This window comes from Periplaneta americana, chromosome 7, assembly GCF_040183065.1.
Source record: "Periplaneta americana isolate PAMFEO1 chromosome 7, P.americana_PAMFEO1_priV1, whole genome shotgun sequence".
In the NCBI taxonomy this organism is placed as follows: domain Eukaryota; kingdom Metazoa; phylum Arthropoda; class Insecta; order Blattodea; family Blattidae; genus Periplaneta; species Periplaneta americana.
This window is the reverse complement of record NC_091123.1, coordinates 148,646,808-148,659,135: the sequence shown is the minus strand read 5'-3', so window position 1 is coordinate 148,659,135 and position 12,328 is coordinate 148,646,808. Positions and strand designations below refer to the sequence as shown.

General features: G+C 37.0%; 1 protein-coding gene across 5 annotated transcripts in view; it reads right to left on the bottom strand.

Annotated features, from left to right (window-relative positions):
• The window catches only part of Sulf1 (Extracellular sulfatase Sulf1), a 651,379-nt gene extending 640,345 nt beyond the window's left edge, over nucleotides 1-11,034 (bottom strand). For all 5 annotated transcript variants that reach the window (XM_069831559.1, XM_069831564.1, XM_069831560.1 and 2 more), the window contains exon 1: nucleotides 10,615-11,034. The gene's annotated coding sequence lies outside the window, so the exon portion shown is untranslated. The remainder of the gene's footprint in view (nucleotides 1-10,614) is intronic.
• Nucleotides 11,035-12,328: the final 1,294 nt, after the last annotated feature.

The following is a 12,328-nucleotide window of genomic DNA, read 5'->3' as shown; positions in this document are numbered from 1 at the left end:
AATGGAGCAATATTGTTACATAAAATGAAAATGTATCATAATGCTCTATTAATGAGATTGGAAGTTAGTATTTGCTGCTCGTTTTATGTAAAGAACAGTATTGTTATGGTCCGCTCCTGCATTAGAACATAGTATCTGTTTTGTACCGGTATATCTGTACCCGCTTGAGCTGTAGTGTATACTTCTAAATCCCCTCCTCCCCATTCAGCAAAGTTGCAAAACGTCTAATATTGCAAACTTTAATAATTAGTTAAATATTCCAAATAGAAAAAAATTGTAGTCTAAGGACATATTTTCTTCCTTATGACAAGAATAATCATCAGTTAAAATAATGACACTTATACCTCTTACATCCTGTAGAGATAATATATTTTAACCTTTTCCCTACTATAATTCCAATATTCCTCTTCTAGTAACTTATCCACAAAACCAAAATCATACTATCATTGTTACCGGTATGCATCATAAACACAGCATTTATTAGTTTTCGCATTTAATAATTCATTCACTCACATTTATTAATTTATCTATTTCTTTTTATTTACTTATTTAGTTACTTACTTTATTACCTATCTATCTATCTACCTACCTACCTACCTACCTACCTACCTACCTACCTATCTATCTATCTATCTATCTATCTATCTATCTATCTATCTATCTATCTATCTATCTATCTATCTATCTATCTACCTATCTATCTATCTACCTACCTACCTATCTATGTATTTATCTATTTATTTATTTACACATTATTTGTTCATTCGTCCGTTATTAATCCATCCATTCATCCATATGTTGATCGCCCATCAATTCATCTATTCATTCATTCTTCCATCAATCTATCTATCCATCCGTCCATTCGTCAGTTCATCCGTCCATTCGTCAGTTCATCAGTCCATTCGTCAGTTCATCCGTCCATTCGTCAGTTCATCAGTCCATTCGTCCGTTCATCTCTCTAGCCATTCATCCTTTCGCCCGTTCGTTCATCCAGTCAATCAATTAATCAATCAATCAATTCGTTGGTCATTCCTTCAAATTTCAATATTTTCATACGTTCATCTATCCATCCACGATTTTTCAGCCCAACAGATTTTCCACTCATTAATAAATCCATTCGCCAGTTCATCCATCCAACTATAAATCGATCCAGTAATCTGTCCTTTCGTCCACATCCATCTGTTCGTTCGTCCATCCATTCTTTCGTCTAACCACCAGTCCCGATTATCCACTGTGTGTCATCGCTTCAAGTCCAGCTCACCGTGACATAAGTGGTAGGCTACATTTTCCTTCCTTCTTCAAGTATTAGGAGAGTCCTGTGAGATTGTGCGGATATTAACAAGTGGAATTGCAATGGTAGAAACACCAATAAAATCTGTCCCGATCCTAGCCCACCAATTTCTTTCACTGCGATTTGAAGCCGGGTCTCCTGTGTAGAAAGTCGATAAACTTCACGCGGCCATGAAGTTGGTCGAAAGGTCCTTATGGATTAGTCACAACGAAAGGTCGTTAATTAAAGAACTGTAACTCCCTTCCGACTGCAGGGAGGCCGGCCTGTCACGAGTTTCCCAGCACTCACTTTGATATACGATCGCTACTGACAAAACAAAGAGTTACACCAGATCTGCTTGTTCTTACAGATGGGTCGATTTGAAATGCTAACAGCGCAGACAAACATTTCTGCCTCTTTCAGTTCCCCGTCGACAGAATGAATTCACGGCATTATCATTGCAAGTGCTGTCCAAGAATGGAGGCAGTTCGCCACATATGGCAACTTCATTTCAATAGGTGATGTTAAGTTTTTAGGACTATTGCTGAATTTTATTTAACAACGCTTTTGAACTGTAGAGTTTTTTCGGCTTCGAAATTCAATTCGGGCGATATATCGCAGCACTCTATCAGGGGAATAGTTATTTTACATGCCGTAAATCTACGACACGGAACCCACGCGGAAGACATACTAAGAATATTATCGCCCTTTAAAATCCATTGGCCTCGACCGGATTTGAACCCGTCACATCAGCGAGATAACCGCGAAACCACAGAAGACGACATGCGGTACGTGGGGCGTCCAGAAAGTAGGTTCCGATTGTTATGAAATTTCAATGAAGTCGCTTATATAAATAAAATTACGTAATGGAAGTCACTTTTCATAGCAAACATTTTTGATACCTCTACACTTAAACAAGGACCCTTCATGGGCTGTCCCGCCACGGACTATTATAATTATTTCTAATAAATATGAAGAAAAACCGTCCAGACGGTATGATCAAAACCACTTATCAGGTTACTACAAACGTACAGGGTCCCGCGCCGTGGCGTCGTGGTCTAAGGCATCCTGCCTAGGACTCGCGTTACGGAATGCGCGCTGGTTCGAGTCCTCATGGGGGAAGAAATTTTCTCATGAAATTTCGGCCTGTGTATGGGACCGGTGCCCACCCAGCATCGTGATGCACTTGGGGAGCTATGATAGGTAGCGAAAATCCGGTTTCGCAAACCAGCTATAACGGCTGGGAGGATCATCGTGCTAACCACACGATACCTTCATTCTGGTTTCATGATCGTTCACCTCTGCTTCGGCATGTGGACATGAGGCCAGCAGCCGGCGGTCGGTCTTGGCCCTTCATGGGCTGTAGCGCCATGGATTTTTACAAACGTGCAGGCCTGTGTCTTTTCCTTTTCTTTTTTTTTTTTTTTTGATTCGTTATATAACGACACTGTGTAAACTATTGGTTATTTAGCGTCGATAGAAATGGTACTAGCGGGATGATGGCGAGATGAGGCCGAGGATTCATCACAAATTACATGAAATTAGCCTTACGGTTATGGAAAACTTTGGAAAAAAAAGCCAGCCAGGTAACCAGCCAAAGCGGAAATCTAACTTACGCCCGAGCGCAAACAACCTACCGCCTGAGCTATGCAGGTAACTTGGTACATACAGTGCGATCAGTTATGCTTTCCCCCGCGGCGCGGAGTTTTTCCTATGAGCGAGTCCCCACTCGTTCGCCGCGCACTGGAGGAAGCACCAAGCCTGCTTGCTTAATTGTTGACTTTGCTGATTATCGCAGCGCAGCTGTTCCCGGGTGTTTGTTGTGTTGTTCGTTTCTTAATTCGACAGTATGCATAAAGCGTACTATGCCTCGTGAGTTTACAACGGCACAGCGTGTCTTTATTTACTATTCATATGTGTTAACTCAGCTCGTGAAGTTCGAAGACGGTTTAAAAAAAGATTTTCGGGTACAGACGCTCCAGATCGTAAAAAAGTCCATAGCGTTTATTTATTTTATTTATTTATTTAACTAGCTAGCGAATACAAATTAAAATTATAAAACAAAAATGTTTCTAGCCACTACCGTAAGAGCCAGGCTCGTGTACGGTGTGGTCTTAGCCAATAATATAACATAAAATTTACAAGGACAGTTTACTAAATACAGTAAGTAACTTAATTCAAACCAATAAATAACACACAAGAGCAAAAAGAGAAGAAAGAGAAAAAGAGAGAAAAACACATTTAATATAAATTGACAATCAGGCTGAAACGACTGACATTCAATAAAAACAATAATATATTCGCCAAAAATAAAAGAATTTTATAAATTTCTTTTTTAAAAACTTCAATTTTAAAATATTTCAAATTTCGAAAATGGTTTGTAATTTTATTATAAAGTCTTGGGCCGAAACTAGCACCATGTTTAAGGGCTGCACTTGTATGACATTTAGGCTCGATTAATAGGAAAGTAGACTTTTGTCTTCGAGTACGATATTCATGTCGATTAGATTTATGTTTTATTTGATTTCTGTGGTAGTAAGTTAGTAAACTATATTTATAAATTTCTTCAATAGTTAATACTTTAAAATCTGTATAAGTTACATTTGTTGGGTAATCCATATTTTTGATTAGACAAATTTTTATTAATCTTCTGTGTAATAAAATTAATGGATTAAATGGATTATTTATCATAAATTTCAGGAAACTGCAAGTGTCCAGCCTAAGAAACCACAAAAGCAGCGTAGGGTTCTCACCTAAGAAAGATTAATGACATTCGTAATCGTTTAGAAAATTCTCCTAGAAAATCTCTTCGTCGTCTTGCACAACAAGTGGGACTTTCATATGGGTCTGTGCAAAGGCTACTAAATTATTACACTTCAAGCCGCATAAAATAACTGTGGCACATGCTCTTCAGCCAGGTGACCCCGTACGTAGGCGCACTGTAATATTCAAATAATGATAATGGGTGCTGAAATTGAAAGTGACGGCGGTATGGTGGAGGAAAACGGGAGAACCGAAAGGACAGCTCTCAGTAACCTTTCTTTGCCTACCGCAAATGTGACTCCGCCATCACCGGGATTCGAATCTGTGTCCGCAGTCATCGTAAGCCAATTGAATTACCAAGGCAGCTTCTCTTTATACTTATTTAGAAGCCAAAAAAGAGTACAGGTAAATTAAACATATCCAAAATTAGAACGATCAGCTACACTTTCGTAACCATGGTAATGGAGATCCAGTAGAAGACTAACGATTCGACAGCGTTTATAGGAAGGAAGCAGAGAAGACCCAGTAGCCGTTCTGAAGTTGCAACAAGAAGAAACATAAGAACGAACCTAGGCTACTCCTACCAGCGGTCTATCTCGCTGCAAATCAAACCCGGTAGCTCATGACGTCAGAGTTGAATGTCAGACAAATAACATCGACCCAACGAAGCGGGATGTTATAAGTACAGTATGTTCGAGGACTTTCGATCACAGTTATTATTATTGCCACAGAATTCCTTACCTGCGATCCACAAGAGATCATGCAATTCCTTCACCACTACAAAGTCACAGTATCATTGTAATTTTATCCTAAGAGATCGTTTTCTGAATTTGGATCTGAAACATATTCCGCAGTGATAATAATAATAATAATAATAATAATAATAATAATAATAATAATAATAATAATAATAATAAGTATATGATTATGTTTCGTGGCGAGAATATTGTACGAAATGGAATTTAAAAAATGGAAATTTATCCTTTGAAGAGGTGGAGAAGTTCAAATATCTTGGAGCAACAGTAACAAATATAAATGATACTCGGGAGGAAATTAAACACACAATAAATATGGGAAATGCCTGTTATTATTCGGTTGAGAAGCTTTTATCATCCAGTCTGCTGTCAATAAATCTGGAAGTTAGAATTTATAAAACAGTTATATTACCGGTTGTTCTTTATGGTTGTGAAACTTGGACTCTCACTTTGAGAGAGGAACATAGGTTAAGGGTGTTTGAGAATAAGGTGGTTAGGAAAATATTTGGGGCTAAGAGGGATGAAGTTACAGGAGAATGGAGAAAGTTACACAACACAGAACTGCACGCATTGTATTCTTCACCTGACATAATTAGGAACATTAAATCCAGACGTTTGAGATGGCAGGGCATGTAGCACGTATGGGCGAATCCGAAATGCATATAAAGTGTTAGTTGGGAGGCCGGAGGGAAAAAGACCTTTAGGGAGGCCGAGACGTAGATGGGAAGATAATATTAAAATGGATTTGAGGGAGGTGGGATATGATGATAGAGACTGGATTAATCTTGCTCAGGATAGGGACCAATGGCGGGCTTATGTGAGGGCGGCAATGAACCTCCGGGTTCCTTAAAAGCCAGTAAGTAATAACAACAACAACAATAATAATAATAATAATAATAATAATAATAATAATAATAATAATAATAATAATAATAATAATAGAAAACATTTGACAAAACTACGGAATATTATTTTGGATCTTGAATAATATAGTACTTACTCTCCTGAGTCCTGAGAGTATACTATACTATACTATACTTCATTAATGATTATAATGTAAGATGTATGTATGCGCAGAGACCCGAAGTATAGTATAATATACCTGAATTTGTACCCTAACTGTAACCTGCAGAATTTGTTCAGTATTTTTTCTCATGTTAGTGACTTTTCTTTAAGTGTAGAATTATACTGAACTTTAAAAATGAAACAAATGTTTCGGGACTCAGAAGGATACGGAAAATTAATACTTAATGTGTGCCGTGTGCATAACTACATTTGTAAATATATTAATAATAATAATATCAATAATAATAATATTAATAATAATAATAATAATAATAATAATAATAATAGTTATTAGAGGAGAAAAATTCGCTCCGGCGCCGGGGATCGAACCCGGGTCCTTGGTTCTACGTACTAAGCGCTCTAACCACTGAGCTACATCGAAGTTCAATTCACAGCACCGGATCGAATCCCTCTCCTCTAGTGTTTTTCCGTTTTTGGCCTTACTTCATGTTCCAGAGTGTCCCAAATTGATGTATACACTCTTTGAAATACTATTTCACAGCAAAGAAATTACATAGAAATAGAATGTTTGCGGTTTATGATTCAGAAGGCAGTGGAAAGCATGGAAACATGTTCATCTGTTTATAAACAAACATGGCGGTGCAAGTATCGTTCGATGAACGTAAGTCGATACTGAAATGTTATTGGAAAATTGAGGATGTTGTTGAGGTTCAACGATGTTGAAGGGTTGAATTTGGAACACAACCACCAACAAGGTTAATTATCATAAGAATCTGAGACAAGTTTGAAGTCGACGGAACGGTGCAAGATGTGTTGAAAGGGCGATGCGGAAGAAATAGAAGTTCCACCGATAACGAGAGTGTTGATGCAGTCATGCAGGCTTTTGCACAATCCCCAAAGAAGTCGATGAGGCAATGTTCTCGTGAGATTGGTATCAGGAAATCCAGTGTTCATCGAATTTTGCGAGCTCAAAATGGAAGCCTTACATTCCGAGACTTGTCCACGCACTAAATGAGGACGACCCAGAGATGGATAGGACGAAGAGGAAGTGCTGCGGAGTTCCCGCCTCGATCTCTGGATTTAACCCCTCCTGACTTCTTCCACAGTCTAGTATATACAGTCGCGAAGCTCAATACGTAGTAAATATACAAACATTAGATAGTTGCTCACCATTAGGATCGCTAATATCGCCTCATTACAGGCAATGTAAAATAGAACCGTCACAGTCTATTGTTTCTAGCACCCTCAAAACTCAAGCTTCGCGACTGTATATAGTAGACTGTGCTTCTACTTATGGGGAGCTCCGAAGGACACAATGTATGCCACAAAACCACAAAAACTGGAGGAACTCAAGAGTTCAGATTGAACATGCCTGTAACGATATTCCATTAGCAACAATCCAGTTGGAATGTCGCTCTGTTGTACGTCGTTATTGGGAGTGTACTTTGGCAGAAGTGGGCCATTTTGAACATGTACAGGCTTAAGGAATACAAAACTGAAAAAATCGTATTTCTATCTCATTTTGTTGCTGAAAAATAGTGTTTCAAAATGTGTATACATGATTTTGGGACACCCTGTATGTTGACATATATTAATTCAACTGCCATTATACAAGGAGCGCACTCAATTGAGTGACTTGATGGCCGGGATTCCAAAATATATTATGCATTGTTGGGCGAAGAATCTACGTAAAGATTAATTTTTGGTTTGTTATCATAACAGATGTATTCTGTAGGACGAGAAATTAATCTTTACTTACATATTTTGTAAAGTTATTTCATCTCTTACTTTCATTTGATCAGACATCAGTCCCGTGTGTGGTGTAGAAGGATATCGACGTTTTAATACTTTACCCAAATAAAAATTCCTAAAAAGCTAAGCGAGTTTAAAAAGCAGACAGCCAAAATTTATAGTTTTGAGATTACTTTTCTTTAACAAACAATCCTTCACGTCATCCTTTCAACACCATTACAAATAATTTCAACACAACACCAAATACAAAATCGAATTTACGAGAATGTGTTCTTGGGGAACATACAAGGATCACAAGACTTGAGATTAGCAGATAGATTTCCAATATCGTGTTTGTTCTTTTGTCTACACAAGTTCACTGTGAACTTTATTTCACTTCATCTCAATTTTCGCACCTTCACACCACAATGCTAAGACCATAAAAATGTGTTTGGGATGTCGGAAGAAGTAAAGCAAGCATTTAGCAGGCCAGTACCGTGACTGAACAACAAAATTGCGCTAATACGATAATTGCTTCACTTCACCACTGCGAACTTCATTTTTCTTGGCGTGTCTAATTAATTGCTTTGATTCATTCTTCATTTAGCGAGTCCATTCTGCCTCTCATTGCAAACATCAACGAAGTTCCATGCAAACTGCACAGCTTCAGCAAACCTCGTGTTTGATTGTTATGTTGTCGCAATCCAGTTTTCTCTTGTATTCATAGGCGGAGTTAATTTTAGATATGATTTTTTAGGATCTATTTTTCATTCTCTGACAACAGTTTATAATTTCATTAAGCCTAGTTTAAACACCTAGGGTGCTATTCATAGACATTTCGCTAGCCCGCGCTACGAGCGTGCTAAAAACTAGCCCCGGCTATCGACTGATTACTTGTACAGGATTCATATCATAGCATATCTCTAGCACTGGCTTATGAATACGAAAAATATCAGTTCGCTGATCATCCACCGGAAGCCCGCGCTAAGAATATCTATGAATATGGCCCCTAAAATATAATTGTTACAGCCTAAAAATCTGGAGTCTCGTGCTCACACATTACAAGATTATTTTGTGCGAGATCGTGCGTATTTGCTTGGTTTCCGCACAAAACCAATCCGCGGAAAGTCTAAAATTCCACATTCAGTATTCCCAACCTAACACACATAACAATTTCCCTCTTCTTACCGCTTAAGTGACATATTGATTTTACTGCTTTAGGCTTTTAACATATTATTTTTAGAGACGTTCAATATAGTAATAATTAGAAATTGGAAACTTACCACTGCAATTTCACCTAAATTGCACTGTTACCGTAATTCTTGTTTTTAAATATTTGCTAAAATTAAGTAAACTCTACAACTCCACTAAAGTTACTGCATTCGTGATGCAAGTAACATTAAGGAAGCCGTGAAAAAAATCAACAAGATTCCAGACTCATCATAGACCGGGGGGGAGAGACAGACGTATAGCCTATCACGGCCTGCTGGAGTATAGTAAACACAGAAAACATTTTAAAGCAACAATGTTGAAGATAGATATTTTTGTTTTGCAAATTTGCCGACATTGAACAGAAACCAAGATGGAGATTTCATTGCAACTAATTAGAAATTCCTCTTTCAGGTATGTAATAAACGATCTTCGCACAAAATAATGTACGATACACGAGCGGTATGTTTTCTTTCAATTCTCGGAAATTAAAAAAGCTCAACTACGTTTCGCTTTTTCAAACTTTTCCTCGAGCATGAAAACTTCAACATACCGCTCTTGGAACGCATATTACTATTATTACAAAAAAAAAAAAAGCTCGCATCATTATGTAATCTTATTGTAACATTAGATTCCACACAATCTCTTTAACAATTATTTATCTTCTGCTAAAAAGCCTAGGGCATTACAGCTGTTAATTCCTATTGTGTAACAGACTTTTCAATAATATTCTCTCCCTCTTCTTACGCACCAAACTGTCCTATTTTCTTTTAAAAATAACACTGTAGCCTGTTACCGGTATACTTAGAAGTGCACAATTCAGTCTCCTCTTACTACATTTTCTGTTGCACTGCTTGTATTGACTTTACCTTATCAGTGAAACTGTGAAGTACTTTGATGTTACATCATACAAGTTGTAAATAAACACAGACTCACGTTTCAGTATTATGTATTGTGTGAGAGCCGTGTTAAAATACAGTCTGTTAATTTTAGAATACTATAATACTTTTATTAATTAAAACTCCACAACTACAAATCACAATAATTCCGAAGGCATCATTGGCTAACAATAATAATAAAAAAATTCCCTATCAAAACAATTGAATGGCTACGCGTGAAACGGAATAATAATATGTTACATAATCACGTAACATGAATTAATTGAGGTTATACGTATGTAAAAATACTTTGTTTATAATCATACAAATGCAAGTTCTGTATAAGAAAACAAGCCATGTTTATAAATGTACATAATATAACTAAAAATCTTTATCTACACCCGTAACGTAATCATTCATTTTAAGTGGGATAAGATGTTCATTACCACACTCGTTTTCAGAAATGAATGTTAGCATCAAATATATTTTAAAATGTTGATGAACTTCTTTCCGGTGCACCATTTTTCATATTCGGCAAATGCAATTTCATATTTTGAATTGGACTTCTTTGGCATTATGGTTTTTAAAGCTTGCTCTTCAATGTCTGAAGGCAAACTTTCAGAATCACTCATCTTTAAAACATACAAATTACAAATTTGCAGTAAAAACAAACTTTTATTTATAGTAACATTATGATTTTCATAGCTTTATAGCGTCACAATATATTATTTCAAATGCTACCTAGATAGTTTCAATGGTTTGCTTCTAAAAAAATATATATACATTTTTAAACGTCAAATTATTTTTGCTTATTTTTTATTGTACAATACATGTGTGATAACGCTTTATTATTATACTTGTGTAGTTCCAGGACTCGTGCTACACATTCGTCATGCAAACTTTCACACGCGTATATTAATAATGCTCTTATCTCACATTTATCGTAAATATTATCTATTAGGTTATTGAAGAAATTCCTTACCTAATTTTCTCTATAGCTTCGTACTGCCAAGCCAACAATGGATTCTTCGGCAATTGTTTCTGACTTGCAGGATAAATCAGGTGGACGAAGAAATAACTAATAAAAAAAAAATTAACGAACTTGAAATGTCATGGAAGAAAAGTCTTTTATACGTGTTTCGTTTCTCCTCGATGTTAACACGAAAATATGATTGATAAACAAAAACAAAAGCACACACAGAAATAATAACCCGAAATAAAGACGCAAACTTTATCACTAGTTAATAACTTCACTGTGAAAACTGGTGTGAAAAGCAAGAGGGTTGTCGTCTTGTGACCAGAAATAAAAAACACGTGTGCAGACTATGCGGAGCCCGTGCAATCGCCCCACCACTCCACGTCCACAGCCCGCCAAAGCCGCTGTGTATCTGGTCGGTTTCTCCTCGCCTGTCAACGGGTTCTCCCTTTAGTTCAGGTTCTCTCCGGCAGGGCTACAGCTGTAGTTGGGGGGAGGGGGCACGCGCATCGTGTGCGCGCGCGCACGACTTGTGTTGTTATTTACAGCTGTTGCGCCCATGTTACCCAACTCTATCATGTGGAATGACTTGGAGGGTGGAAAATCATGAATCTCGCAACCAAGCGCGAAGACCTGATGTTCTTCATACGGCGTTCACTTTGAAGGAAATATAATGGAAAGATCACACTGGCGGCGGAACGTAATAATAATAATAATAATAATAATAATAATAATAATAATAATAATAATAAAATTAATAATAATAATAATAATAATAATAATAATAATAATAATAATAATAGGAGAAAAGTGGAAAGGGGTCGTGGGCGGAGCTTAGAGTTCGCCGTAATACGATTTCCACCATTATTATTATTATTATTATTATTATTATTATTATTGTTGTTGTTATTATTATTGTTCAGGATAACAGGCAGGGTTTGGAATTGAACGGGTTACATCAGCTTCTTTTCTATGCGGATGACGTGAATATGTTAGGAGAAAATACACAAACGATTAGGGAAAACACGGAAATTTTACTTGAAGCAAGTAAAGAGATAGGTTTGGAAGTAAATCCCGAAAACACAAAGTATATGATTATGTCTCGTGACCAGAATATTGTACGAAATGGAACTATAAAAATTGGAGATCTATCCTTCGAAGGGGTGGAAAAATTTAAATATCTTGGAGCAACAGTAACAAATATAAATGACACTCGGGAGGAAATTAAACGCAGAATAAATATGGGAAATGCATGTTATTATTCGGTTGAGAAGCTTTTATCATCTAGTCTGCTGTCAAAAAATCAGAAAGTTAGAATTTATAAAACAGTTATATTACAGGTTGTTCTTTATGGTTGTGAAAATTGGACTCTCACTCTGAGAGAGGAAGGTAGGTTAAGGGTGTTTGAGAATAAGGTGCTTAGGAAAATATTTGTGGCTAAGCAGGATGAAGTTACAGGAGAATGGAGAAAGTTACACAACGCAGAACTGCACGCATTGTATTCTTCACCTGACATAATTAGGAACATTAAATCCAGACGTTTGAGATGGGCAGGGCATGTAGCACGTATGGGCGAATCCAGATATGCATATAGAGTGTTAGTTGGGAGACCGGAGGGAAAAAGACCCTTAGGGAGGCCGAGACGTAGATGGGAGGATAATATTAAAATGGATTTGAGGGAGGTGGGATATGATGATAGAGACTGGATTAATCTTGCACA